The sequence below is a fragment of the Olea europaea genome, unplaced genomic scaffold (genome assembly GCF_002742605.1).
Source record: "Olea europaea var. sylvestris unplaced genomic scaffold, O_europaea_v1 scaffold1004, whole genome shotgun sequence".
Lineage (NCBI taxonomy): Eukaryota > Viridiplantae > Streptophyta > Magnoliopsida > Lamiales > Oleaceae > Olea > Olea europaea.
This window is the reverse complement of record NW_019227357.1, coordinates 305,962-311,784: the sequence shown is the minus strand read 5'-3', so window position 1 is coordinate 311,784 and position 5,823 is coordinate 305,962. Positions and strand designations below refer to the sequence as shown.

Genomic DNA, 5,823 nt, shown 5'->3' with positions numbered 1-5,823 from the left:
GTGAGTTAATTTGGCATACTTTAGTCTCAAGGCAGCCATTCAAATATTGAACATGGAATTCGATTGCAAGATTTCTTAAGCAATATAAAAATCTTTCTTTTCGGAAACATTAGGCCTAATTGCTTCAACTTTTCAATGTTCCTTCAAAGAATTATGACACAAAAAATCTAAAGTTGTTCCCTTCCTACGAAACATACCAAATTAAACACCTTCTCAATTTCTATCTCTTTCTCTTCTACCACGAGAAGGGAGAAGCTTGAAGCAGTCACACTGATAAGGTACAACATTTGAAGATGAACCAAGAAACCCCTTTAAATTCAGGATTTGAAAATGTAATTCAACAAGAAGATTATAAGTTTTCAATTCTATGCATAATCACAAGGGTCCACTTCCAACAATATTCGATTTAAATGGATGGAGTATGGCACCAATGTAAATAAATATAGAAAAAGCGAGTCAAACTAACTTTATTCCTCCACTCTTCTGCATCTTATCCAACTCCTCAAAGTCGGATTGTGGGGACTGGACATTACTCGCAACCTTATTTTCCACAATATTCAAATAACCCTCAAATAGCGCCATTGCCGAGCCAACAATGAGAGCCGAGCGTGAAGTGGGGCCAAGGCCTTGGCGCATATTGAGGAATCCGATGGTAGCGACTTCAAGGAGGATGGAAGTCCATGCATCATCCTTCTGCCTTACATTTATCATAGAGCTCCTGAAGACAGAAGAAAGACCACCCCAAGCGGCAGAGTAGCTAGCCCAACGGGGTGCGTACAAGCGTACAGCTTGTGAGCCCCGGATGAGGCACTCACCTTTAGGGGAGTTGTACATGCCTTTTAACATGTGAAAAGCTCACCCACAAACAATTCCAAAGCAGAAATAATTGCCAGTGTGATCCGCTAGGTGATCGAACCATGTTTTGTCACGTATCATTCTTGATTCTGCATTCAAATTAACTCTAATCAATTTGCATATAATAACTAGCAAACTAACTCAAATTAAAAACTACAGAAAATAACACAAAATCAGGAAATTGCAAAGTTTTATCAACATGTAAATGAAATTAATCTAAAAGGCAGTAAAAATCATAGACATAACTAATCTGAAATAGCAAAAAGCAGTGCGAAATAATAAACCCTGAAAATATTCTATTTAAAGATTAATAAGGAGGCTTGGGTTGGTGAAATAGATTTAGAAGTCTCCACATTTAATCTAGTTTTCAGATGTCATAGAAGATTTTTACCTATTCTGTCATTAATGATAATGGGTTAATCAATTCTAAATTCAGGCTCTATCTAAATTCACAAAAATATTAAGCAAAAAAAGGGGGGGGGGGGGGGGGGGGAAGTCAATTCTAAATTCACTCATACAATTACATTTAAAAGACAAACATTGTGTATAGTAGATAATAGAGAGACCATTACAGCAAGGAAAGGGGATTTAAGCAATGTTAAAAAATTATCAAAGTACAACCCCAATTTTTAGACTTGAACATAAAGCAGTAAATGAACAATTAAAAATACGCCACCACCAAATATACTATAAATCCTAAATTAAAATAAAAAGGAAAACAAAATAGACCATCATCTTCTCAAAACCTCAAATTTTTTAGGAGTTTCAAAACACAATAGATGGCCACATACAAAAATAATCAAGAAAATTGGAAGAATCAACAGTTAAAAATGTAAAGAAGAATGAAGAGAAAATCAAATAAATAAATAATTTTTTTAAAATAAATACATTGTCAAAAATCAAAAGAATGAATAAAATTATAAAGCACTGTTCATTTGGTGAAAGTTTTGATGTAATAATTGGAGAAGAATTTTGGTTTGGTGCAAGATTTTGTGCAAAATTTGGTGAAGTGTTGGAGATGGCCTAAGTCATGCGGGTTTGTGCTTGCGCTTGTTGGAAAGTTGCTTCTTGACATCATCAGTTGGGAAGAATTTGGGTGCCTTCTCGGCAACTAGCTCTACGGCTACAGATTTCTTCTTGTGGGTTGGGAATTTGCCCCCATTTTTGGCCTTGATAGCCCAGAGTCAATTATTGGGGGTGGATGAGTCCATGTTCAAGGAGTTAATGTTTCAATGGCTACTGAACTTTGCACCATGTCACGACTTGCACACCGAACTTCATGAAAAGTCCCATTGGTTACTGAACTTTGCTCCATCTCACTCCATCACTCACCGAGTGGGATCCGTTAGTAGATTTGCTGACATGGCGAACGGAAAAATGAGATGTCCAGTTAAATGTCTTCAAATGGTAAGTAAATTGCCAAATCAGCTCCACATCAACAATTACCAAACACGCCTTTACCATAAATATGAAATCAAACATGCCTTCGTTCTCACAAAAGATAAATTCATCAATTTGCAGTGGAATCAAAATCCCCAAAATGGAGCCCCAAACCCTAAGGCTAACCCATCGATTTCGCCCAAAATTTCAACCAGCGTCTGCACTGAAAGTGTGATCTAAATTGCACTGAATATTTGGTTTGTGGTTGAGTAACTGATATGGAGTTGGTTTTGGTCATTGATGCACAATTTTAGTCTCGAGGAGTTCTGATAATGGGTATTTTAGGCTAGATGATCATGACAATTGAGCATTTCAATTGAAGATTATCTCTGATGGCCTTCAATATGGTTCAACAGGCTATTCATAAGTATTTATGCTGATATGGGCAAAGTTTGAAAAAGGCCCTGTTAGTAGTTGGCGGCTTAGGATTTTGATGTCCACAAACTTTGTTATATAGAAATTTGGAGCACAATTGGCCATTAAATTTGACTCCTAGTCGGGCAGTCTCAACTGGGACGTATAAAGAAGCAACGGTTGTAGAATAGGTAAAAAGAGAAAGAGGTTGACAAATTAACATGACATGTTGATTGAGTTGATTTGGACCTTTCAGATGTAGGAATGAACTGAAAATAATCTATTATTTTAGTAGGAATTTTGCTTTCGATATAAGAGAATTTACCTTCCAGCGTGTTAAGGAGGAAAGAATGGATTCAAGGCAAGCAATGAAAGAAGAGAGAGCCGAGTCTACAGCTTGGGTGGCTATAGAAGAACTCCATAAAATGAACAAAGAAGGCAACATGAAGAAATTGAGTTCGAGGACAAGCCTCAATATCATTGTAAACAAAGAAATTGAACCAAAGTACTGGAGTACTTGGAAGCGTATTGAAGCCAGTCTATGACATGTATGATTATGTCAAGGAATCACTTGCCAGAAAAAATAACCGGACTACCAAGAAGACTGATCAGGGAAGTGCAAAATATAGCTGTCCATGAAGAATAAACAAACCGTGAAGTTACTTATACAGCACCATAGAGGGGACGAGAGGATCTGATGATTATGTTTGGTGTTATTTTAGGTGTTTGTTATTTGTCATTTCACCAGACATTATATGTCTTGTAAGTTCAAGTGAAAATATCATTTATTATCTGGTTATGATTTCTTTAGTTTTTTGAAAGTATAATGAATGCAACATAATTCTGTAGCTATATTTAAGTCGTCAAGCAAGCAAAGATCAACATAAATGATTTTGGCATGTACACTGACAACATATTATGTATGGTTGATTGGGTATATATTCGTTCACTTTGATGTCGTGTTTTGGCCTTTTTTGCCATTAAGTTGGTGCTTTGTGACTGGAATTGGGGTCCCAAATTTCATGTAATAGGCTGCCTTGAAGGACTTTACCAGAAGAGACAAGCTTTGACAGGAGCATCTGCTTAAACATTGCGCATATTACCTTGAAGGATTTAACCAGAAGAGACAGGCTTTGACAGGGGCATCTGCTTAAACATTGTGCATACACATGATTGGCAGTTCCCAGTAGTTCATCACTTGATCATTTAAAAATACAAGATTGGTAGTTCCCAGTAGTTCTTGATCAAGGGATTTCTTAATTGGTAGGTATATGCAACAACAAATCTAATTCGTCTAATGCAAAGTGGAATGACAGTGAAAACAAAACCCATAACCAAATGGGAAACAACTCCATATGTTAGTAGGATATGCATTCATTAATCACCTCTCTACATCTACACAAAATATTAATCCATCACCATTTAGGTCATTGGTTACTTAAGTCCGGAAATGGAGTAGCAATTGGAACATTGAATATTTTCCGTGGTTGACAATGATGCAATAGCACAAGGATACATGAGAATCTAAATCTTGCAGTTATTTAACCACCATCCAAACTCAATCAATAAACCTTAATGCCATGAATCCCATTTCATCAACAGATAAATTTAAACCTATCTATTCAACGCTCCACTTCCACCACGTCAATTCTCACACAATCATCCTCACAGATGAAAAACGTACTTCAATAGGAGAACTTAACTTGAATCAAAAATCAAAATCAAAGCTAATATCATTTTAATCTAGATATTTCAATTAACAATCTATCACCAACCCATATAAACATAAAATCAGAAAACATACGTCGTTAACAAAAAAATAAATAAATAAATAAATAAAAATAGAAGAAGAAAAGAAAACAAGTCCTTACAGAAATATATTGATTTGGGTCCTTGGAGGCGAGAGTGAGGAGCACCGGTGGTCAGTGGTGGAAGGCGGCGAGACACGAGAGTGAGGGCTAGGGCACCGGGCGGCGTCGTAGAGAGATTAGAGGAGAGTGAGATCTGTGGTTTCTCTTTCTAATTGGCTGGTTTTAGGGGTTTTGGGAGATTTTAGGGTGTAATCATTACGGTCATTAAAGGTTTTAATTTGTTTCCCTTGTAATTAATGGTTCTAAAGAATTACCTTCATCACGTTCCATCACATGTTTAAAAAGAATAAAATTTATTAAGACGTGTACTAAATGGAGATTTTGATAAATTTGTAAATATTATAAATTCTAATGAATTTAGTGGATTTGAATAAATTCTCACAAAATTCATAAAATTCTCATTAAAATAGTTATTTAAAAAAAATTATTATATGAAATTTTAAGCTTGAAATTCTTCCAAATCTTTTAAAATCTCTCTACTAATAAAATCAAAATCTAAAAGAATTTTGAAAATCATCAAAATCTCATTTGAGGAGCGTAAAAGGAAAATGACTTTGTAACAATTGTTTATTAGAATATTTCTAATAATTTTTGTTTATTTTTACAATATTGAATTAGACAAGTGACGAATTTTTTAATAAAATTTCCAACATTTTATTAAATTATTAAAATTAATTTTTATTGATTTGATGTTGAAGTTTCGGAAAAGAAGAAAATAATAAAATCTTATACAATAATCATTTAAAGAAAAATATTTAATTAAAAATTGATAATTAAAAATATAGTACACAAAACGTCATATAATGTAATATACAAGATGCCAATTGTTATTTGAATTAAGAATACTTTTGTCTAGCTATTTATTATGACGTATTTGTGAATTTTTTTTATCATTATGCAAAATATATTTATAATATAAATACCGTATATTTATAATATACGGTATTTGTAAAATTCCCTATCTTGAGAAAATAAAAGGTTTGAACTTTGAACATAATGTTAAAATTTTATAATGTAAACAAAAAACGGTATTTTAATTGACTTTAATAAGAAAACGCATGAACCCATAAAATGCATACTAACAAGCTCTGCATGTATTGTCAATTCCCAAGTTCCCATGCAAGTAGTCAAAAGTGTTTCCTGTTGATAAAACTGTTGAATATTCTATTTTTTTTTTTTTTTTTTTTTACAAGGTGTCCGGACTTGCGTCCGACTAGATCCTTGTCCCTGAACCTCCGGCCCCTCAGCAGCTCAGGGCGGTAAATCGCAGGATGTGCCCTTGTTGGCTCCCAGGTTCCCACAA

The 5,823-nt window shown here is 34.4% G+C and overlaps 1 long non-coding RNA gene across 1 annotated transcript; it reads right to left on the bottom strand.

The window, feature by feature from the left end:
• Nucleotides 1-294: 294 nt before the first annotated feature.
• LOC111372504 lies at nt 295-4,731 on the bottom strand. The gene is made up of 2 exons (XR_002698784.1): nt 4,521-4,731; nt 295-944 (listed from the first exon to the last, which is right to left on the bottom strand). It is a non-coding gene; the product is annotated as an uncharacterized LOC111372504 (long non-coding RNA).
• Nucleotides 4,732-5,823: the final 1,092 nt, after the last annotated feature.